Here is a 25,716-nt window from a genome sequence, read left to right on the forward strand (position 1 = left end):
CATTCACTGATCCCCATTCCCTTTCCTCACCTAAATATAAAAAGACATGATCTGCTCAGGGTGAGAGATAAATATATTCAGTAATGGAACGAAGTAGGCAGAGTCAGTATCTCTAGGTACTATGTCATAGTAACTTGTAATGTTTCCTAGAAATTAACTCTGTGTCTTCTACATATTTGTTTTAAAGCCAGGAAAAGGGAAGGTTTTGAGAGTAATGTTTTTAATTATTAGTTTGTGATGAGTTTTCATGTCCTGCTCTCTTTGTTGTAGTTTCTTTGCCCCCGGGTCCATGCCTATCTGTTTTGAAAAGTGTGATTTATTTGTTTCCATGTTGTAGACCTATAGGGTTAGTCACGTGTTCCTCTTCTAAACAGATCTGTAGTCCTACCTAGAATCTCTTTATAGTTTTACACTAAGATTTTCTTTAACCCTTCACTGTACTCTTTCAAGAAATACCAAATACTATTTCTACTTTCTTTTTTAAAGTAAAATTATTTTTTATTATTTGAAAAAATTTTTAATTTAATTTTTATTTTATATTGGAGTATAGTTAATTTACAATGTTGTGTTAGTTTCAGGTGTACAATAAAGTGATTCAGTTATTGCTTCTCAGCCTTTTGGCTAAGATAAAGTGTAGTATCTGTTCTTATTAGTATTTCAAAATCAGGAATAAAAGACTTATAAATGTTCAAATTACTGCCTCAGCAAAGCCCTCTCTTTGTTTCAGTAAAGTACTTGGCACTATGCATTTCATTGCACTGGGAAGTATTATATTGTTTTGTTTAAACATTTCTTATACTCTTATACTTCTTACTGCATTTTAAATGTATACTGTATATAGAAGAATAACATATAGAAAAGTACACACTTCCTGAGTATCTGGCTTGATGAATGCTCATAAAGTAAGCTTACCTATGTAACCAATACCCAGATCAAGAAACAATGTTATTAGAAACACAGAGCCCCTTCCAGATTCTCCCTTTCATAACCTCACATCCCACACATATCCTGACTGTGACAGCAGTAACTACACTTACTTTGTCCTTTTTATAAATATAATCTTACACTTTGTATCCAAGTTGTTGTGTGAGGTTGTAATTTGTTTGTTCTAATGGTTATTTAGCATTCCACTCTGAATATGTGAATTTTTTTTCTTTTGTTCGTGGATATTTATATTGTTTCTAGATTTGGGCTATTACAAATAGTGCTAAGAACATTCTTATACATGTCTTCTGGCTCTGTCAGAAATATACCTATTGAGCTGCATGAACTGTTTGTATCTTTTGGAAATTAATCATTTGTCTGTTACTTCCTTTGCAAATATTTTCTCCCATTCTGTGGGTTGTCTTTTTGTCTTATTTATGGTTTCCTTTGCTGTGCAAAAGCTTTTAAGTTTCATTAGGTCCCATTTGCCTATTTTGGTTTTTATTTTCATTACGCTAGGAGGTGGGTCATAAAAGATCTTGTTGTGATTTATGTCAAAGAGTGTTTTTCTTATGTTTTCCTCTAAGAGTTTTATAGTGTCTGGTCTTACGTTTAGGTATTTAATCCATTTTGAGTTTATTTTTTTGTATGGTGTTAAGGAGTGTTCTAATTTCATTCTTTTACATGTAGTTGTCCAGTTTTCCCAGCACCATTTACTGAAGACGCTGTCTTTTCTCCATTTTATATTCTTGCCTCCTTTGTCATAGATTAGTTGACCATAGGTGCATGGGTTTGTCTCTGGGCTTTCTATCCTGTACCATTGATCTATATTTCTGTTTTTGTGCCCTACAAACAATAAATGCTGGAGAGGGTGTGGAGAAAAGGGAATCCTCTTGCACTGTTGGTGGGAATGTAAATTGATACAGCCACTATGGAGAATAGTATGGAGGCTCCTTAAAAAACTAAAAATAGAACTACCATATGACCCAGCAATCCCACTACTGGGCATATACCCTGAGAAAACCATAATTCAAAAAGACACATGTGCCCCAATGTTCATTGCAGTACTATTTACAATAGCCAGGATGTGGAAACAACCTAAATGCCCATTGACAGATGAATGGATAAAGAAGATGTGGTACATATATATAATGGAATTTACTCAGCCATAGAAAGAAATGGAATTGGGTCATTTGTAGAGATGTGGATGGGCCTAGAGTCTGTCATACAGAGTGAAGTAAGTCAGAAAGAGGAAAACAAATATCGTATATTAACGCATACATGTGGAATCTAGAAAAATGGTACAGATTAACATATTTGCAGGGCAGGAATAGAAACACAGAACTAGAGAATGGATGTGTGGACACGAGGGGGAAGGGGAGGGTGGGATGAATTGGGAGAATAGGTTTGACATAAATACACTACCATGTGTAAAATAGATAGCTAATGGGAACCTGTGGTATAGCACAGGGAGCTAAGCTCAGTGCTCTGTGATGACCTACATGGGTGAGATGGGGGTAGGGAGGGAAGTCCAAGAGGGAGAGGATATATGTATACATATAGCTGATTCACTTCACTGTACAGCAGAAACTAACACCACATTGTAAAGCAATTATACTCCAAAAAAAAAAAAAAGGAAATATACCTAGACGTGTAATTGCTGTTTCAGTGGATAAGTGTATCTTCAGCTTTAGTAGATACTGACCAACAGTTTTCTAAAATGATTGTACCAGTTTATACTTCCATCAGCAGTGTATGAGAGTTTTCATTTCAACAATTCTGGTAGGATAGCTCATTGTGGTTTTGATTTGCCTTTCCCTCATGAGTAACTTGAATACCATTCCATGTTCTTTTGGCTTTTTGAATATCTTATTATGTGACGTGCCTATTCAAGTCTTTTGCATATTTTTCTATTGGCTTGTAGGTGTTTTTCATATTGAGAATAAATAGATTTTGATACAACTTAGAACTCCATGTCAAACTGCCCATTAAAGGAAAGACTGTGTTACTTTCTAGTAATATAATATTCTACATCACTCAGATCTTCTAGTGAGAGACCTTAGAATGACAGGTCTGGTCAATATATGTTAAAAGAGCAAGCATGTTGTAGAGTCTGCTGCCTATTTACCCTCTTCTGTTAAATTCCCTTTGGTGTACCTGTCCATTGTCTTTTCCTCCTTGTTGTCATGTGAGAGCAATCCAGAGCCCCTCTAGCTTTTCTGACTGAACTGGGGACACTACAAAAACATTATTCTAGAAAAGCTGACTATGTCATGGTAAAACTTCAGAAAACCATTTGTAAAATGAATGAATGAATAAATGAGTGAATGAGTGAATACATGAGTGAATGTGTGAATATGTGAATACATGAAAGAAAGAATAAACACATGATGGCATAACTGGGTCTTGAAGTTGGGCCTTCCAACGCTAATCCTGGTATAAATTCCATTATGCTCTAATATTTACTATTAATCAGGAAATATTGAGTGTGGTAAACTATTGCCATAAAACCTTGTCCTCAACTTGTAACTCACAAACGTGTATCAGAGGTGAACTCTCAAAGTAACAAACTTGAAATGCATTTAGATTTAATTTTATGATAAAATTTGAGTAGCTTTTTTTATAAACTATTTTTGAATACATAGTCTATTACCAAAGAAAAAATTCAGTTCAATGCACGTGATTCTACTATTGATGAGTTAGATCCAGATTAAGTGAATAAATGTATACATTTCTCCTAGAAGATTACTTTCATTTATATGTCAACAAAAAATGTATCATATCTTCCAAGGTCAAATATCAACATATTAATTAAGATAGTTTTAAATTGATACAGAATTAATATGAATAGAAGCTACTCTTAGTTTTTATTTTTTTTTAATTAAACATTTTTTTAATTGTGGTAAAAAAACACATAAAATTTACTATCTTAATAATTTCTAAGTGTATAGCTCAGTAGTGTTAAGTATATTCACATTGTTGTACAAACAGATCTCCAGAACATTTTCATCTTGCAAAACTCAAGCTCTATAACTCATTAAACAGCAACTCTCCATTTCCCCCTTCCCTCAGCCCCTGGCAACCACCATTCTACTTTCTGTTTTTATGAACTTAATTACTTTAGGTACTTATATAAGTGGAATCATACAGTGTCTGTCTTTTTGTGACTGGCTATATTCACTCAGCATAATGTCCTTAAGGTTCATCCATGTTGTAGCATGCGTCAGGATTTCCTTCCTTTTTAAGGCTGAATAATATTCCATAGTATATATGTACAACATTTTGTTTATCCATTTATCTGTTGATGAACATTTGGGTTGCTTCCACTTCTTGGCTATTGTGAATAGCACTTCGATGAACACAAGAGTGCAAATATCTCTTCAAGATCCTGCTTTCGATTCTTTAGGCTCTATACCCAGAAATGGGATTGCTAGATCATATGGCAGTTCTATTTTTAATTTTTTGAGAAACCACCATACTGTTTTCCATAGCAGTTGAACCATACTCTTAGTTTTTAAATGTTGATTCTAATTTATGGAAGGGGGAAAAAGATATGTAGTTTACTAAGTATGTGTTCTTAAGTTCATTACTTACTATGCTTCCTTCTCTATAAAATGTGGTATTAGACTATCCTATAGTAAGGATGGGCCCTACATTTTTAACCAGCTTCTTTAGGGTTTTACCTTTACATGGTTTAAAATTTTTTACCGTTTAATAAACAGCACTATCTATTCAGGACAAGTTAACAGATATGAACAATTTTAAGGCTTTGTTATTCATATTGCCACACTGACGTGGGAATGGTGAAGAGATTATACTAATTTATACTCCTACCAGCATCCAGTGACTGTGTCCATTCCTCAAACCTTCAACAGCACTAGATGTGTTTCACAATTTTCAGCCATTAGACAAAATAGTATCTCATTGTTTTGCATTTTTAATTAGCAATTAAATTATATCTTTTTCTGTCTTTTATTATAACTGACAAAATGTGAGGGGCAGGGAGATCAGAAACAGAGGGGGAGGAAAGAAACTTTCTCAGTATTTCTTATCAAAATATATCATCCATTAAGGAAAAACCATACATTTTAATGTTGTTTATCTCTTCTGTCTTATTTCTCAGCTAGGAGCAGTTATTATTACTGTTTATCTGTGATGATTTTTCAATGCTGCTAGTCCAGGAGTAGGTTTTATTTTTACATTTTGGTTGTTAATAACAATACATATAACCAACTCTTGATTTATTGGAGTAATGAGGTAGAGATAGAGGGATGGAAATCAGAGACAGACCTAAATCCCAGTGGCCCGTAAGTGGTAAAGGGAAAGCTAGAATCTCAGGTGGACTCACACCTCCTTCCCTGTGGGGTCATTAGGCAGCAGCTAATAGATGTGTATAGATGCTTGTGACTAAACTTAGTTGACTTGATGCCAGCAGAGCCTGTTGAAAGGTAAAGAAACTGAGCCAACCAACAAACTTCTTCGGGACAATTTTGGCAGCAACTTTAACAGATTTTTTTTTCACTGAATTTATCACATGAATCCTTTTAATAAAAGATATTTCAGTAATGAAGGTATTGTACATTATGAGCACTTTGCTAAAATGTGATTTTTTAAAAATTTATAATTTATATACCTTACTTACTTCTAGGAAGAATTTGGGATGGCTTACAAAAGAAAGCATATAACAATCCTGTAATTATAATAGAAAACAGATGCTGTAAGAAAACAGAAGAGAGTTGACTCCTTAGCTTACAGCTTTGGTTCTCAATTTTAGCATCTATCAGAATCCTTTGAGAGGCTTATCCAAACACATGTTGCTAGGCCTACCCCAGAGTTACGGATTCAGGAGGTTTGTGGTGGGCATGAGAATTTGCATTTCTCATAAATTCCCAGAGGCTGCTCATCCAGGAACCACACTTGGAGAACCACAGATCTTCGATCATCATGTTTCTTGAGTATTTGGAATCATGATTGATTAATATTAGATTTTTTTTATTAAATAGTTTCTTTTTGTGAACATATATCTCACTATCTGATCACACATAACAGCTATGTTATTATTTTCATAAGGCTCTTCATATGGATATAAAGGATATGATTGGTTATAATTTCCAGTCATTTTGAACCTTGGCCACATTAAATTCACCTAGAGAGTTTTTAAATAACACCAATATGGAACCTTATTTCCATGGATTCTGATTTAATTGGTCCATGATGAACAATATTTTTTAAAACTTTCCTTGTGATTCCAAAGTGCAGCCAGAGTTGTAAGACACTGATAGGTAGAGAGAAGAATAGCCCATATTGCCAACAGATAATCAGGTTGTTTCATTTGTGGCTTGGGGGTTTTCTTTTTTCCCCCCATCAATTTGCCTAGCTACTCATTCCCATTTTTATCTGTGTGGTATGCTTTTGGTTCTTAAGTATGCTGTTTTGTTCTTCTCTTAATTGAACTTCATCTGTTTTTGAAGAACTATTTCTCTAACCTATCAAGGTCATTTTAAATTGTATTTCTTTCTTCGAAAGTGTTTAACCCCTGCCCAACTAAGTATCATCTACAAGTTTAATGAGCAGATTTTCAATTTCCTAATTGAGATTGTACTCATTAAGTTTTAATATTTTATAATTTTATTGCAAATTATTTCTAGCATGCGTGTGATGCTACCTTGACTTTGCCCTGGCCGTGCACATTTTCTTCATTATCAGTGAACATTTATTTAGTGCTTAGAGGTTGTGTGTTATTGAATCAAGTTCCATGACTTCTAAATAGTTGAAAATAAGTGCTGAATCTGACTCTATGTAGTTCTACCTCTAAGGAGAATGTGTATATAACATAAGCTGCATGAACAACACAGGACATATAAGCATTTAAACACAAAAATTGAACATTGAATCAACAGTTCATTGGTCAGGCGGATATTGTAACACTAACTGTGGCTGTAGAGAATAGAGGTCAAGAGTACCATCTGCCTCTTATTTGTGTAACCTTGAGCAAGTTACTTGCTCCTTGTGCCTCAGTTTTGTCATCCATAAAATGTGATTTTAATCATTCCTGCCTTGGTTTGTTGTAAAAATTTGTGTCAGATAATGCATGGAAGATTCTCAGCGGAGCCTAACACATAGCAACAGTTCAAAGAAATAGTAATGATTAAGAATCAGTTAATTGAGGAATTGATAGTAGAAGGTATTTAAGGTTTGGTTTGACAAGACTGATCATTAACAATTTAAGTGACACAGAGGTGATTGGTCTGGGATCTGTCCCTAATCTGGAGCTTTTGGTTTTTACAAGTGTAAGCATGTTTTTATGTAAGCAAATAGTTTAGATTTTCATTCTCAGTGTACTATGTTTATTATTAGAAAGGGTTCTTTTGCAGATAATTATAACTACTGAGTGGCAGAGCCAGGATTCAAACTCAGGACTTTTGTCTACAAGATGCTAATTGCTAAATGGTAGAAACAGAGAGAATAGATTGCCCCAGACATAAAGGGTGAGAGGAGTGAGAATCTATTTCAAAAAATAAGATTCCGTAAAGAATAAAGAAGCCAGTATTTGACCACTTACTACGTGTTAGACATTGTTGAGTACATTATTTACATTGTCTCATTCAGAGGCTTAAAAAGGTTAAGTAATCCTTGCCCCAAATCATAAAGATGATAAATGGTAGAGCTAGGAATTGAACCCAGATATGTGACAGCAAATTCCGTTCTCTGAATCCCTTCAATAAACTGCCCATCCTTGAATAGAATCAGATTACTTTTTTCTAGAATAGAAGATGCACTCAAAAATATGATTTAGAGTACAGAAAGATATGATGGAGACAAAAGTTGTGTTTACTTCCTGTTTTGTGACAGAGTAAATTGGAACAATCAACTGAGGAATTTTGTCTTGAGTTTAGCATGTATTTAAATTGGTTAAAAATAGCTGAAAAGTGAAGGTGTCCCGGGAGAAGAAGGCTGGAGATGGCCTAGATGAGGGTTTTAGAAATAGAGATAGATTGGAAGGGGTGGGTTAGAAGCGGAGGCAATTTATGTACTTCATCTTCTTTTCTCCACTGATTTACTTAAAATAAGTAAACATCAAGAGTGATTTCTTTGAGCTTTTGAAAGCTAACACATTTTTGATGAAACACATTTTTATGTCACATTTACAGTTTTGTAAATTTTACAATTTTGCTTCTATTATCCTAAAATATCCATAAGTACAAGAAACATATTTATACCAAATTGAATAGAAGCTACAACTGCACTGGAGTTTCTTTGCATGTACCTTTTTAATGTGTTTATTTCATTATAAATGACGTTTAATTATGGTCAAATTAAACGTAGGTATTATTTGGGAAATACTGGCCATCAGGCAGTGTCATGGAGGATCTTGCTTTTCTCCCCTGTCATTTTACACGTTGTTTTTCTATCTCAAAAATCTCGATACTGCCACTGCTCAAACATGTTCAAAATGAAGTAATTTTCCCTATGTAATACAGTTTTGAGTCCCAAAATATCAGCTTGATAAAAAACTGTATTTTTCAGGCTTCCATTACTATAGCATTTTTTATGACTATAAAAAAAGAGCACTTTGTACTGCATTTTGTCTGAAGTTTAATGATTTACAAAAACTCTTGTTTTCTTAAATTAGAATTACATAAATAAATATCTAGTGATTCATGAAAGTAGAAGCTGAATTTCCTGGAAAGTCTTCTAATATTTGCCCTTTACCATTAGATTGGACTAAAATTAGACTTAGTCAAGTTATTTATCTACATATATAAACAATTTTTTTAACTCTAAAATTATTTGTTTTTGTTCTTTGACCTGGCATTAACTGAAGTGCTAAGTAATACTGTATGACCTGAACTCTGGAGATATCATTTAAAAGCTATAAAGCAGGATTATTTCTACCAGACAATAAAATAATCTTACTCTTCATTAACAGCTATTTACTACTAATAAAGTGTTTACTTTTTAAAATAATCTTTTATGGGCTTCCCTGGTGGCGCAGTGGTTAAGAATCCGCCTGCCAATGCAGGGGACAGGGGTTCAAGCCCTCGTCCGGGAAGATCCCACATGCCGCAGAGCAACTAAGCTCGTGCGCCACAACTACTGAGCCTGCGCTCTAGAGCCCGTGCTCTGCAGCAAGAGAAGCCACCGCAATGAGAAGCCCACGCACCACAATGAAGAGTAGCCCCCACTTGCCACAACTAGAGAAAGCCCACGTGCAGCAACGAAGACCCAACGCAGCCAAAAATAAATTTAAAAAAAATAAATAAATTTAAAATAATCTTTTATAAAATGAAAATAAATGTCTACATAAGTTAAGGGACACAATTTCTGGTCAGATTGTTTATATGTATGTTTTCAGACATTTTGTACCAAAACCAGTAGCTAATATGCTCAGTGAGAGTTCATTTCTCTCTCTCTTCACACCGACTAATCCACATCCCCAGATAATTAAGAAATCTGACTAAATTGAGCATCATTATGCTTATTATATGTACTGCTAATTTTGTTTTCATTTAGACTTTTCCCATTTTAGAATTTGTACTTACTGTTGTTCTCAAAAAAGACTGAAGCTTTAAAATTACTACATTAGTAGTTGTGGTGTAACACAATATAGCTGAAATAAAGAGAATACTATAGGATAGACCTAGTTTTGAATTTCAGCTTTTCTGCTTATATGCTGGCAGTTACTGAATCTCTTTGCACCTTGGTTTCATCATATGTCAGTGGGTGGAAATTATGCCCACCTTACAGGGTAATTGTGAAAACTGAATTTAACAAGCCATACAAAACACTGTGCATGCAATAAATGTTAACTGTTATTATTGATGATAATATTTGGTCCCGTGCTGACAGGAATGTTGGTTTGGGAGGGGGAAATATTTGAGTTTTGAAAATTTTAGAAAAGAAGATCGTCATCTGCCAAATAATAGCAACTAGCCTCATTGTCCCGTGCTGCCTGCACATCCTCCCCTTCATGGCTCATTAAAAAGTGCTCCTGAATCAGATCCACGGAATGGTTTACATGACTATGAGTGGGGCTGATCCAATTATGTAGCTTGACTGCAGAGCCATTTAATGGTAGCCAAGGTAGCTTATTTCTGTGTCATTTAGATTAATTTTTTCCATTTTACTTGTACTACTACCAAACCGATTTCAAGATATTTTCAGCTTTCTGCTTTAAAAGTTTACTTTAAAAACAGTGATAAACAGGCTCCTGTTTGATTTTAAATGATTTTCTATAACTGTACGATTATAGCTCTTGATATAAATTGCTTAGATATTGTTGTTCTTTCCTTCCTAAAATTACACACATCTAAGGCTTGGTTGAACATCCAGGTGTAAGGAAGCTCATGTTAATTTTTCAAACATTGTATACATTTCTATCATAGCAACTGATTGAGGGAAAAAATGAGTTTGTAAATAACACTGTTGCAGCAATATAAGTAAAGGCTGCCTCTCTTAAGGTAGGAAATAGAAAAATCAAGTTAAGACGAATCTAATGTGATCACTCTAATTATTTTACTGGAGTTTTAAAAGAATGGATCAATAATGATATTTTGTTTCAGGCTATTAGCAGCCAGAACCTTGTCTTACAAAATTAAGAAATCAGCTCTCGTTAATTAAACTTAAATATGGTGGCAGAGATCTTTGTGCCGTGAAGCGAGAGCCTGATCTCTGGCTATTTTGTTCTGTACTTGGTATAATGCAGTACACTATTCTCAGCCAAAGCCCGATGTTGTCTCGGCAACTCCCGTTGCCATAGCAATGAAATTATTTTGCGGGAGCAGGGCGAATGCTAATTGTAGCCATTTGTTATTCCTTCTGTCGATCCCTTAACTAGCACAGTTGTAGAGCAGCCAGAGACTCTGGGTGAACAGCACGAAGTGCCCCCAAAAGCATTGCTGCTGAAGGCAACCGGCTGCTCTGCTTAAAAAATCATTTGAGTAGCTGACAGTGCCACTATGTGGGCAGAAGCACAGCTTGACTCAGACCCTGACAACTGTTGATCTGGGACTTAGAGAAAAAGAGAAGACTGTTTAAAACCTGTTGAGAAGGTACTGATGACATGGAGATTAATTTGACACCAGTCCCTCAGAGGTAGGTGGTAGGCATATCATAACAACTGTTTATCCAGGCTAAATGCAGTACTGGAATGCCCAGAGGCTGTAGGAGACAGATCAATGGTTCTTCCTTTTATTTCGGTCTGAAACTGCAGTACTGTGGCCTAAGGTAAAATGATTCATTTGTCTGGAACCAACCAATTGTAATTCATACAGGTATTAGATTCAGTTAATACTGGTAACTCCCCCCTCTCTTTATAAAACCTTATTTTTAGAGACTTATGATTTAGTTGCCAGAAATGAGTTGAAACTGAAAATCAACTCAACATAAATGAGAACAGACCCCTTTTGAAAAATAAATGACCTAGTGATATCTACCAACTGTATGGTCTATCATGCTACTTTAATTTGAGAAAATGTTATTAACCTGGCTCATAATTCATTGTAAAGCCTAATTGCTAAAGGTACTTGGGGAAGAAAAAAATATTATAATGGTAAGAGAAAACATGTGAGGCACAATTATACGATTATATCTTCCCTTTAAAAGTGTATTGATCCTTGGGGGCTTCCCTGGTGGCGCAGTGGTTGAGAATCTGCCTGCCAATGCAGGGGACACGGGTTCGAGCCCTGGTCTGGGAAGATCCCACATGCCGCGGAGCGACTAGGCCCGTGAGCCACAATTACTGAGCTTGCGCGTCTGGAGCCTGTGCTCCGCAACAAGAGAGGCCACGATAGTGAGAGGCCCACGCACCGCGATGAAGAGTGGCCCCCACTTGCCGCAACTAGAGAAAGCCCTGGCACAGAAACGAAGACCCAACACAGCCATAAATAAATAAATAAAATTTAAAAAAAAAAAAAAAAAGTGTATTGATCCTTAAAAATGGTCAAGTTCATGAGATTTTTTAAAGCAGCTACTGTGTAAACATAGTAATAAATTTCAAAGTATTTTTTTAGGTATAAATTTAACGTATGTGCCTCTTAATTGAATAGACTAAAGGTACATCCTGGCTGAAATGTCCTTAAAATGTAGAGGAACTAATATCATAGGCTTGTTTTAGCAAGCTATTCCTCACCATAGCTTTATATTTGTTTGTATTGAGATAGTCAAAATTGGTATAAAGATAGCCCTATCATAACTACAGATTCCTCTTTTTACTGGCAAGTAGGAAAAGAAGGCCTTTCAATTCAATGTTTTTTTTTTTCCTTGAAAGAACTCTATGTGTATTTAATATTTTTATTGCTTGTCCTGCTCTTTCCAGGGAGGCAACTACCTGAATATCATTCCGTGCCCTGAAAGAAATTAGTGTCCTATGATAGTGATCATAATAAGTCATTTGTGTGCTTCAAACACTAAACAAAGTAGTCCCATCCCATTGGTTAGATATTCAGTCCATAAATTCCAAGGAGAAAAGACTTGAAATTTATTTGTTGAAATTTTCTAAGACATACTGTTTTCTTCTTTTAATAATTTTTAATTAAGACAAGAAAATACCTATAAACTATATAATAAATACTATTTTTTAAATGTATATATCTTTTTTGTGAATTTTATATGCAAGGTATCTCAGATATTCCTTAATAAGCTTTTTTGGAATATTCTTTTAAAGGTTATTTTTACTAAATCCTCAACTTTAAAATATTTGGTTGTACTTCTAAAACACTGCATTCTCAGTATAATAAATGAGAAAAGAGCTTATTTATTATTAATGCTCTTAATTCCTCAGTCAACAGAGTTCCTTACTGTCAAATTTACTACCAATCATGGCTTCTCCCATAGTGTTCAGAGAATAAATGAAGTCTAACCTTACCATGAGGCTGCACATCCATTTTTTTTCTTTTCTTTTTTTGGTAGAGAGAATTTGTCTTAACATATAGCTTAGCAGTGGACTGGATGATAAATGGCACGATAGATTTCCATCATGATTGGTCTACAGTAGCCCTCTGGAGAAATCAGAGTAGACCATCCATCCTCACTCAACCAAAGTTCTTTCTCTTAATGGCCAGAGAGATGAAAGTCCTAAAACCTGAATATGGGATGAGGAGTGCTCTGATATCAAGCAGTGTTCTGAAAGCACATCATATGAATATTAGACCTCATCCAGAAAGCCGGCTCTTTGTGGTACCTAGAGCCCCCACCAACTTTCTTCCAGGGGCAGAACCAGACAACTGCTGATTGTGTTCCAGAGCCTCCCAGTGTAGAAACCTGCAGCCCAGCTTGTATTATTGGGTCCTCTGTAGGCCTTTGTTTTTAGTGATACAGCATGCCAACATCTTGCTCACTTGGGCCAAACAAACCAAAGAATTCCCAAACAACTTCTAGTGGAAGTGACAGTACACAGGCTTTTAGAATCAGGTTACTTGATTGGAGTGAGTCTTACAACAAGGACTATCACCTGGGAAGGAGGAGCTGAATATGAGGAGATGGAATCCAGGGCCCAAGCTGCTTCTCCTGGCCTCAGTCTGGTGTGGGTGACAGGATAATCACTTCCTGAAATGATAGATCACATGTGAGATAGTTGGCCTCTCAAAGAGAGAGCGCCTCCTAGGGTGTGTGTCAGGAAACCCAAGAGGAGATGTGTCTGAGCACTCACGAAGTTAGGTGGCCCTCCATTTCAGCCTGAGATTTCTTCTGAGGTGGGCGTCAGCGGGGAAGACAGAGCCTGATGGCTTAAAAGAACCACCCCACTGGGAAAATGAGGGAATGAGTGACCTAAATTTTAAAATTCGTTTTTAAACCCAGCTCAAACCACTCATTCCTTGTCCCTCCTTTTAAATCAAGGAAGCTCGAAGAAGGTATGTCCCACTGTGATTCTCCCTGGAAGGCTGATGAACCATTCTAGCAATACATAGACAGAGGCAGCCTGATTTAAAAATCTAGCTGCAAAATCTGTACCTCATATGGGTATTTATTAGAAGATTCTTGATCTATGCCACAGTCAAGCCTTCCCAGGACATTATCGGGAAGTCCCTTCCTTAAGTACATACACCTCACTGACAGTTCTGAATAATGGTGGCGGTTTTTTTTTTTTTTTTCCATGTATTGGTAATTGGTAACATGGATCACCTTGGCAACCTGTTAGATATTTTTTAGTAGTTTTGTGGTTTACAGTTTGGCTCATTTTTTTTTTTTTTTTTTTAAGTTGAATCTTTTTTTTTTTTTAATTTAATTTATTTATTTATTTATGGCTGTGTTGGGTCTTCGTTTCTGTGCGAGGGCCTTCTCTAGTTGCGGCAAGTGGGGGCCACTCTTCATCGCGGTGCGTGGGCCTCTCACTATCGTGGCCTCTCTTGTTGCGGAGCACAGGCTCCAGACGCGCAGGCTCAGCAACTGTGGCTCACGGGCCTAGTCGCTCCACGGCATGTGGGATCTTCCCAGACCAGGGCTCGAACCCGTGTCCCCTGCATTGGCAGGCAGATTCTCAACCACTGCGCCACCAGGGAAGCCCCAGTTTGGCTCATTTTTACAGTTATTTCTCAATTATTTTTAGCCAAACATGTCTTATTCACAGTTCAACATTCTTTTTCATTGTGCCCAGCATTAAGCAATTTGCTCCTAAGAATACTGGTGAAAAATTAATTATTCTACCTACTAATTATATATTCTTTTTTCCTTTTTTTTTTTTTTGAAACTTAGCATGATTTTATAACTTTTGGATGATAGTTCAAGTTTAAATTTTTAAAAGTTAGACTCATTTTTCTCCTTGTCAGTCATTACATGAAAATGATTAGTCAAAAGCCAGAAACTAGCACTCTATAAATTATAAATTATACATAATGAGAAAAACTATCACTGGTTCCAAACCTTGCTGTGTGTCATAATCATTGGGAAGCCTCATTCCAGACCTACTGAAGCAGAGTCTCTGGGGGTAGGTTCTCTGTTTTTAAACAAATTTCTAAGATGATTATTGTGTTCATAAGATATCCCTAGTTGGAGAAAGAACATTTTGGAAACAATGGTCTGGGGGTAATCTCTCTCACTTTTTAATATCAGGTTTCAATGTGAAAAAAAGTCTTAAAATGTTGATGTCAATTCCAGGAATATTCACAGCTAACTGGCTCATATTTTTCATTTTGGTTCTTTTTTGATGTTTGTTTTTCTCTAAAATGAAAATATTTCCAATATCTGATTATAACAGATACATAAAATAAAAAACGATGTTAAATAGGTAATGTAAGTCTTATTGACTGGAAATAAATTTTTAGCAATGCAGAACATGGACAGATTGCTGTTTTTAAGGTATAAAAAGTTCTTTAAAAAGCACACCCCAGAGTACAAAAAAAATAATTGTGCCTGCATGAACCAGTAGATTGGAAAGATTCATTTTCAATCCATATCCTTCCAGACTATTTACTTAGACTAGCTTGAAACATACTTTCAACATTAGTGAAAACTGCCAAACAAACAGAGCAGACATAATTGGCTGAAATTTCATTAGAAAATTTCTTCGTTTAAAAAATAATTTTTAGAAAACCCTAAAGTGTGCATTGATTATATGCATTCATTATTAGTCAGTTTGCTAGTGACAGTTCACCTAGAGCTGAGAAGGACAACTCTAGGTCCAGCCTGCAGTTTCCGAGCTAATAGCAGCTCATTGTTTCAACAAAGTCTGGGCTGTTGGGGAATGGGACAATACTGAGTGACAACTTAATCTATATTTATGTGTAGGAGCAACCTCGTTTTTGTTTTTGTTTTGTTTTTTTTAAATTTTTGAATTTTATTTTATTTATTTATTTATGCAGCAGGTTCTTATTAATTATCCATTTTATACATATTAGTGTATATATGTCAATCCCAATCTCCCAGTTCATCACACTACCCCGCGACTTTCACCCCTTGGCATCCATACGTTTGTTATCTACATCTGTATCTCTATTTCTGTCCTGCAAACTGGTTCATCTATACCATATTTCTATGTTCCACATATATGCGTTAAGATACGGTATTTGTTTTTCTCTTTCTAACTTGCTTCACTCTGTATGACAGTCCCTAGATCCATCCACATCTCTACAAATGACCCAATTTCATTCCTTTTTATGGCTGAGTAATATTCCATTGTATATACATACCACATCTTCTTTATCCATTCATCTGTCGATGGGCATTTAGATTGCTTCCATGACCTGGCTATTGTAAAAAGTGCTGCAATGAACATTGGGGTGCATGTGTCTTTTTGAATTATGGTTTTCTCTGGGTATATGCCCAGTAGTGGGATTGCTGGATCATATGGTAATTCTATTTTTAGTTTTTTAAGGAACCTCCATACTGTTCTCCCTAGTGGCTGTATCAAATTATATTCCCAGCAACAGTGCAAAAGGGTTCCCTTTTCTCCACACCCTCTCCAGCATTTGTTGTTTGTAGATTTTATGATGATACCCATTCTAACTGGTGTGAGGTGATAATACCTCATTGTAGTTTTGATTTGCATTTCTCTAATAATTAGTGATATTGAGCAGCTTTTCATGTGCTTCTTGGCCATCTGTATGTCTTCTTTGGAGAAATGTCTATTTAGATCTTCTGCCCATTTTTCGATTGGGTTGTTTGTTTTTTTAATATTGAGCTGCATGAGCTCTTTATATGTTTTGGAGATTAATCCTTTGTCCGTTGATTCATTTGTAAATATTTTCTCCCATTCTGAGGGTTGTCTTTTCATCTTCTTTGTAGTTTCCTTTGCTTTGCAAAAGCATTTAACTTTCATTAGGTCCCATTTGCTTATTTTTGTTTTAATTTCCATTACTCTAGGAGGTGGATCAAACAAGATCTTGCTGTGATTTATGTCAAAGACTGTTCTTCCTATGTTTTCCTCTAAGAGTTTTATAGTGTCCAATCGTACATTTAGGTCTTGAATCCATTTTGAGTTTATTTTTGTGTATGATGTTAGGGAGTGTTCTAAATTCATTCTTTTACATGTAGCTGTCCAGTTTTCCCAGCACCACTTATTAAAGAGACTGTCTTTTCTCCATTGTATATCCTTGCCTCCTTTGTCATAGATTAGTTGACCATAGGTGCATGGGTATATCACTGGGCTTTCTATCCTGTTCCATTGATCTATGTTTCTGTTTTTGTGTCAGTACCATATTGTCTTGATTACTGTAGCTTTGTAGTATAGTCTGAAGTCAGGGAGTCTGATTCCTCCAGCTCTGTTTTTTCCCCTCAGTTCTGCTTTGGCTATTCGGGGTCTTTTGTGTCTCCATACAGATTTTAAGATTTTTTGTTCTAGTTCTGTAAAAAATGCCATTGGTAATTTGATAGGGATTGCATTGAATCTGTAGATTGCTTTGGGTAGTATACACATTTTCACAATATTGATTCTTCCAATCCAAGAACATGGTATATCTCTCCATCTGTTTGCATCATCTTTAATTTCTTTCATCAGTGTCTTATAGTTTTCTGCATACAGGTCTTTTGTCTCCCTAGGTAGGTTTATTCCTAGGTGTTTTATTCTTTCTGTTGCAATGGTAAATGGGAGTGTTTCCTTAATTTCTCTTACAGATTTTTCATCATTCGTGTATAGGAATGCAAGAGATTTCTGTGCATTAATTTTCTATCCTGCAACTTTACCAAATTCATTGATAAGCTCTACTAGTTTTCTGGTGGCATCTTTAGGATTATCTGTTTATAGTATCATGTCATCTGCAAACAGTGACAGTTTTACTTCTTCTTTTCCAATTTGTATTCCTTTTATTTCTTTTTCTTCTCTGATTGCCGTGGCTAGGACGTCCAAAACTATGTTGAATAATAGTGGTGAGAGTGGACATCCTTGTCTTCTTCCTGATCTTAGAGGAAATGCTTTCAGTTTTTCACCATTGAGAATGATGTTTGCTGTGTGTTTGTCATATACGGCCTTTATTATGTTGAGGTAGGGTCCCTCTATGCCCCCTTTCTGGAGAGTTTTTATCATAAATGGGTGTTGAATTTTGTCAAAAGCTTTTTCTGCATCTGTTGAGATGATCATATGGTTTTTTTTCTTTAACTTGTTAAGATGGTGTATCACATTGACTGATTTGCATATATTGAGGAATCCTTGCATCCCTGGCATAAATCCCACTTGATCGTGGTGTATGATCCTTTTAATGTGCTGTTGGATTCTGTTTGCTAGTATTTTGTTGAGGATTTTTGCATCTATATTCATCAGTGATATTGTTCTGTAATTTTCTTTTTTTGTAGTATCTTTGTCTGGTTTTAGTATCAGGGTGATGGTGATCATAGAATTAGTTTGGGAGTTTGCTTTTCTCTGCAATTTTTTGGAAGAGTTTGAGAAGGATGGGTGTTAGCTCTTCTCTAAATGTTTGATAGAACTCACCTGTGAAGCCATCTAGTCCTGGACTTTTGTTTGTTGGTAGATTTTTAATCACAGTTTCAATTTCATTACTTGTGATTGGTCTGTTCATATTTTGTATTTCTTCCTGCTTCAGTCTTGAAATGTTATACCTTTCTAAGAATTTGTGCATTTCTTCCATGTTTTCCATTTTATTGGCTTAGCGTTGCTTGTACTATTCTCTTAGGATGCTTTGTATTTCTGCGGTGTCTGTTGTAACTTCTCCTTTTTCATTTCTAATTTTATTGATTTGAGTCCTCTCCCTCTTTTTCTTGATGAGTCTGGCTAATGGTTTTTCAAGTTGTTTATCTTCTCAAAGAACCAGCTTTTAGTTGTATTGATCTTTGCTATTGTTTTCTTTGTTTCTATTTCATTTATTTTTGCTCTGATCTTTATGATTTCTTTCCTTCTGCTCACTTTGGGTTTTGTTTGTTGTTCTTTCCCTAGGTCCTTTAGGTGTAAGGTTAGATTGTTTATTTGAGATTTTTCTTGTTTCTTGAGGTAGCCTTGTATTGCTATAAACTTCCCTCTTAGAACTGCTTTTGCTGCATCCCGTAGGTTTTGGATTGTCATATTTTTGTTGTCATTTGTCTCTAGGTATATTTGGATTTCCTCTTTGATTTCTTCAGTGATGTCTTAGTTATTTTGTAACATAATGTTCAGCCTCCATTTGTTTGTGTTCTTTACGTTTTTTTCCCCTGTAATTGATTTCTAATCTCATAGTGTTTTGGTCAGAAAAGATACCTGATATGATTTCAATTTTCTTAAATTTACTGAGGCTTGATTTGTGACCCAAGATGTGATCTATCCTGGAGAATGTTCTGTGTGCACTTGAGAAGAAAGTGTAATCTGCTGTTTTTGGATGGAATGTCCTATAAATATCATTTAAATCTATGTGGTCTATTGTTACATTTAAAGCTTGTGTTTCCTTATTCATTTTCTGTTTGGATGATCTGTCCATTGGTGTATGTGAGGTGTTAAAGTCCCCCACTATTATTGTGTTACAGTCTATTTCCATTTTTATAGCTGTTAGCAGTTGCCTTATGTATTGAGGTGCTCCTATGTTGGGTGCATATATATTTATAATTTTCATATCTTCTTCTTGGATTGATCCCTTGATCATTGTTTGGTGTCCTTCCTTGCCTCTTGTAAAATCCTTTATTTTAAAATCTATTTTATCTGATATGAGTATTGCTACTCCAGCTTTCTTTTGATTCCCATTTGCATGGAATATACTTTTCCATCCCCTCACTTTCAGTCTGTATGTGTCCCTAGGTCTCAAGTGGGCCTCTTGTAGACAGCATTTATATGGGTCTTGTTTTTGTGTCCATTCAGCGAACCTGTTTCTTTTGGTTGGAGCTTTTAATCCATTCACGTTTAAGGTAATTATCGATATGTATGTTCCTGTTACCATTTTCTTAATTGTTATGGGTTTGTTTCTGTAGGTCCTTTTCTTCTCTTGTGTTTCCCACTTAGAGAAGTTCCTTTAGCATTTGTTGTAGACCTGGTTTGGTGGTGCTGAATTCTCTTAGCTTTTGCTTGTCTGTAAAGCTTTTTATTTCTCTGTGGAATCTGAATGAGATCCTTGCTGGGTAGAGTAATATTGGTTGTAGGTTCTTCCCTTTCATCACTTTAAATATATCATGCCACTCCCTTCTGGCTTGTAGAGTTTCTACTGAGAAATCAGCTGTTAACCTTATGGGAGTTCCCTTGTATGTTATTTGTCATTTTTCCCTTGCTGCTTTCAATAATTTTTCTGTGCCTTTAATGTTTGTCAATTTGATTACTATGTGTCTCAGCATGTTTCTCCTTGGGTTTATCCTGCCTGGGACTCTCTGCACTTCCTGGACTTGGGTGGCTATTTCCTTTCCCGTGTTAGGGAAGTTTTCAACTATAATCTCTTCAAATATTTTCTCAGGTCTTTTCTCTCTTTCTTCTCCTTCTGTGACCCCTATAATGAGAATGTTGTTGCGTTTAATGTTGTCCCAGAGGTCTCATAGGCTGTCTTCATTTCTTTTCATCCTTTTTTCTTTATTCTCTTCTGCAGCAGTGAATTCCACCATTCTGTCTTCCAGGTCACTTATCCGTTCTTCTGCCTCAGTTATTCTGCTATTGATTCCTTCTAGTGTATTTTTCATTTCAATTATTGTATTGTTCATCTCTGTTTGTTTGTTCTTTAATTCTTCTAGGTGTTTGTTCTTTAACTCTTCTAGGTCTTTGTTAAACATTTCTTGCATCTTCTCGGTCTTTGCCTCAATTCTCTTTCCGAGGTCCTGGATCATCTTCACTATCATTATTCTGAATTCTTTTTCTGGAAGGTTGCCTATCTCCACTTCATTTAGTTGTTTTTCTGGGGTTTTATCTTGTTCCTTCATCTGGTACAAAGCCCTCTGCCTTTTCTTCTTGTCTGTCTTTCTGTGAATGTGGTTTTTGTTCCACAGGCTGCAGGATTGTAGTTCTTCTTGCTTCTGCTGTGTCTACTCTGGTGGATGAGGCTATCTAAGAGGCTTGTGCAAGTTTCCTGATGGGAGGGACTGGTGGTGGGTGGAGCTGGGTGTTGCTCTGGTGGGCAGAGCTCAGTAAAACTTTAATCTGCTTGTCTGCTGATGGGTGAGGCTTGTTTCCCTCCCTGTTGGTTGTTTGGCCTAAGGCGACCCAACACTGGAGCCTACCAGACTCTTTGGTGGGGCTAATGGCGGACTCTGGGAAGGCTCACACCAAGGAGTACTTCCCAGAACTTCTGCGGCCAGTGTCCTTGTCCTCATGGTGAGCCACAGCCACCCTCCCCACCCCACCTCTGCAGGAGACCCTCCAACACTAGCAGGTAGGTCTGGTTCAGTCTTCTATGGGGTCAGTGCTCCTTCCCCTGGGTCCCGATGCGCACACTACTTTGTGTGTGCCCTCCAAGAGTGGAGTCTCTGTTTCCCCCAGTCCTGTGGAAGTCTTGCAATCAAAACCCACTAGCCTTCAAAGTCTGATTCTCTAGGAATTCCTCCTCCCATTGCCAGACCCCCAGGTTAGGAAGCCTGATCTGGGGCTCAGAACCTTCACTCCAGTGGGTGGGCTTCTTTGTTATAAGTGTTCTGCAGTTTGTGGTCACCCACCCAGCAGTTATGGGATTTGATTTTGTTGTGATTGCGCCCCTCCTACCACCTCACTGTGGCTTCTCCTTTGTCTTTGGATGTGGGTATCTTTTTTGGTGAGTTCCAGTGTCTTCCTGTTGATGACTGTTCAGCAGTTAGTTGTGATTCCAGTGCTCTCGCAAGAGGGAGTGAGCACACGTCCTTCTACTCCACCATCTTGAACCAATCTACAACACCAAGTCTTGATCCTCAATGGAAAATCCGAGCAGTCATGGTTTCAGATCCTTCTAAGCTGATTATGGTTCTTAGAGGTAAGGGAACCAAGGCTTTCCATAATCCAGACAATGCAGAGCTTGTCTTTTGGACTACCAGCACTGGGTAAATACTAATCAATTCGCAACCTCGTTTTGCCTCATATATTACATACACTTGGGAACTGGTAACCATTGGCTTGCAGGTAATTCTCCGTTGAGCAAGGACTATCTCTATTGCACACACCAGGGTCAGCTGAAAAAGAAAGAAGAAAAGAAAGCACAGAAGGCTGCAAGTAAGAAAAGAGTTTATATGCGGTCTTAAGAATTATAATTTGGGAGACACAGATTCAGGGAAGAGAAATAGTTGGGTTTATAAAGCAATAGCCGTGAAGCTGTACTCTGACGCAAGAAAGGAAATATTTGTCCTTGAGGAATGGCTGTCCCAAGTTGTTTCAGGACAAGAGTCTGATAAGTATTTTGAGTTTCTGGCTAATGTTCTGGATGCCTTAGTTAGGACAGTAAGTGGTAAAAAGATGAGATTACATCCAGACTGGGACATGTGTAAGCTATGCTTCCTCAATGGCTTCTGGCCTCCATCTTAGAGAGTTCACTTAGCAATACTGTCTCCATTGTGAGTTTCCTTCCACACCAGCCATTAGTGAATCCGTTTCTTCCCTTTACCCACTAAAATTATAAGAGAACTCAGTACCCTTGAACCATTTGTCTGAAATACTTATTCCAAGTGCTCCTCTAATATTGGAAGGATCACCCTCCAGATATAGCAGAAGAATTGCTAAAACCTTTTGCATTCTGTTTTTAAAAGATAGTTAACCCCTAGGTTAAACAGTATTCACACTTGAAATAGTACTGGCCCCTGCCGTGTTGGGTTTTGGTCCTTTCTCCCATCTATTTTGCCATCTTTTTTTTTTTCTCTTTCTTTGTTCTTGTTAAACATGCTGACAAACCTCAGGCTGTGTGTTAAAGCCAGAGGAAAAAGAAAGACAAAAAAGTAACTAAGTTTTAAAATACTTCCTTTCAGGCAGGCTAAAGTTGTCAGGTCTTATGAAAGCAAGTGCAGCAAGAAACCTTTCTGGAACAAAAAGGCCCCGAGTTTTACAAGTTGTCCATCAACTCGACTCTACTCGTCCCTAACTAAAATACTTTAGTCGCTCCACATCTTACTCCCTGAGATTCTTTTTCTCCCTTGTCAGGCACATTCATCGTTTCAAAGCTCCCTTTCAGATGTCACCTTCCAGGCCCACCTCCCATCCCACTCCTGGTCAGAGAAAAATAATCCCAGCTGCTCTGTGCTGCCATAGTGCATTCTGTCCCTGTGCCACCTGGTTAGTTGTCGATGCAGTTGTCATTCTTACTGGAATATGAACTCCTGGAGGGTGGGGACCATCGTCTTCATTTCCCATTCCCTAATACCTAGCAGAGTGCCCAGAAGATATGTGTATTAAGTGACCTTAACGGTTATTATTATTTCTACCCATAATGTCATTTGTCTCTAGATCATATTTTTTCAGACAATTGACTGGTATCAGAATCCAAATATTGGATATTACATCTTCATGGGGTATCACACTTTTAATCATCTTTAAAAGTTGAGGTTTTATTTTTAGTTGCTGCAATTTTCTTATTTAATTTTTCATACATGCAGAAGATGCACAAATCATGAGTTCAATGTATTTTCTCAAAATGAACTCACCATGTAACCAGCACCCATATGGTTTTTCAGCAGTATAGAAACTTAAAGAATTGATTCTAATACAAACTTAGTATAAGAAATGGTTTGCCCCCGGTTTACTTGATTGTGTGTGAGTGTGTGTGTGTGTGTATGTTTTGAGACAAGGAAGTGACAGTGATACCTGTAGTGTGTAGAGTTTTTTCCTCTATTAAAGTGCTTTTAAAATTCTCCCTTTTGCATTCCCTTGGCAATTTCAAAGGAAATTGAATTTAAATGTGTTTTTCTAGCTGCATTTAAATGTATGTAAATGGATTGTAAATAAAAACTTTAAAGGAAATGAAAATGTTTTACAAATATCCCATTAATTCCCCAAGCATCCCTATATGACTCTGAAAAGAGCAGTTGTCACAGAATCAAAAGGCTACAAGAGACCCTTCAGTAGATCTATGAGTAGCCATTACAGAAAGATAATTGGCCACTTTCTCTTTAAAATGTTCAGAAAAGGAAATTTCATACTTTTTCAGGACAGTCCTCAGTCTGGGCTGTCATGCAGACCTATAAGTGTTGAGGCTAGGATGAGAGAGTTCTCTCCATGGGGAGTCATTCCTCAGGCACCTCCACCATATGGTGCATCTGGAGCCTCTTATCCTACATCCTAACGCCTGCCAACCCAACCTTTATTACCATCCCTATGATGGAAACCTCCTCCCTTGCTTTGTCACCTCCACTACCACATGCACACAGCATTCGTCACCAAGTACAGTTTATCCCACTTCCATGAGGTTGCTCACACCTGGCCTTCCCTCTCTTTGAGCACCACTGCCTTCTTCCCGTCCATCCTCATTTCTAGACGGTTGGTTTTATTATAGTATCCCCATTACTCTCCTTCCCTCCAGGTTTCCTCCCATCCACTTCACTCCTCTGCACTACTACTACTAAAGAGATCATCCAAAACTACAGACATTTTCATGCTCTGTGTAAATGCCAGTGGTTCAGAATGTAACCCCTCACGTGATCCTGCCTGTACCTCCCCAGCCTCACCTTTCTGCGCTCCATCACCGGACTCCACCACTTGGCTATACTTGAGCCATTTGCAGTTCCCAGTGTGACCCAAACTTTTCAACTTGTGCAGTTTCTTCATATTCTCGGAATGGTGCCTCTGTATTTCACATTCAACATTTCATTAAGATTAAAAATGTGAACTCCCACTCTGAGCACTCCCACCTTCAAAGTCTATCATTTCTTCAATTCTGAAGAATCTTGTCATAATTCGTGAAGGGTGAATTGTCAAAGCTGCTTCAATATAAACATAAAATATGATAAAATAAAGTAAAAACATCACCTACTGTGTTGAGTAGACATGTCTTAATCTGTTCTTTTTCTCTTTTTTTCCCTCCTTTTAGCAGGATCTGTATTCAGATCACATGCTGGTCTTTTTAGATTACTACTCATTTGTGGATTGCTGGAGATAGTACGAGGAGGGATTGAGATGGGTGGGTGGTGACAGTGAGTTCGTGTAGTCTCAGGCTGAGATTCAAATCTCTTCAAATATTTTCTTATTGCCCTGGGTCTTCTCTTGCTTTTCAGTGTCCAGGTAGTTGTGGCTTGTGGTAATGCTTCTTATGTCACAGGCTTTTTGTATCAGAACCTAGTGTTGTCACTGCTTTGCCTGTAACTGTCTCCCGTGGCTAGGAAGGTGGTATGTCACCATTATTTCTCCTTCAAGCCCACATTCTGTACTGTATTGTGGTGTCTGACTTGTCTCTCCCTTGCCCCAGCCATTTCTTCATTTGGCTTTTGAATCAAATACTGTTCAGGACTCTGAAACTTAAATTTAGAGAATTTGTGTTTGCTGAAAATCTGCAGGGGTATGTGTCAGCAATTAGCATCCTCCATTTCAATGTTTTACAGATAAGCCTTTTAGTGCATTATGATTCTTTCCATTATTTCATTGAAAATTGAGGATTTTTTTACATTGTCATTTAACTGTTTTCTGCTTTAAGTTTTAATGTGTTGTTTCATTTTTGAACTTCTTACTGAAATATTACATACATGCAGAAAAAGGTACAAATTGTAGAAGTATATAGCTCAGTATATTTTCTCAAAATAAACACACCATGTAACCCCACTCATACCAAGGAACAGAGCATCACCAATACCCCCAGAAGCCCCATTACTAGACCCTTCCAGTCCCTAACTCCTCTGCTCCCTCCCCCCACCACCACCTCTCAAGGATAACCATTCTGTGCCTTCTAAGACTATCGGGTACTGTTGCTTCTTTTTGAACATCGTATAAATGGAGTATTAGTCTGTTCTCTTTGGAATTTGCCTTCTTTCACTCAACATGTCTATTACAGTCAATCGTGATGTTACACAGAACAACTGTTTGCT

General features: G+C 37.0%; 1 protein-coding gene and 1 non-coding gene across 3 annotated transcripts in view; both read left to right on the forward strand.

The window, feature by feature from the left end:
- Positions 1–25,716, forward strand: part of DIAPH3 (diaphanous related formin 3) — a 571,929-nt gene that overhangs the window by 440,459 nt on the left and 105,754 nt on the right. The window lies entirely within an intron of this gene.
- On the forward strand, positions 602–783 carry LOC133076686 (U2 spliceosomal RNA). The gene has a single exon (XR_009697578.1). It is a non-coding gene; the product is annotated as a U2 spliceosomal RNA (small nuclear RNA).

This window comes from Eubalaena glacialis, chromosome 16 (genome assembly GCF_028564815.1).
Source record: "Eubalaena glacialis isolate mEubGla1 chromosome 16, mEubGla1.1.hap2.+ XY, whole genome shotgun sequence".
Classification (NCBI taxonomy): Eukaryota; Metazoa; Chordata; class Mammalia; order Artiodactyla; family Balaenidae; genus Eubalaena; species Eubalaena glacialis.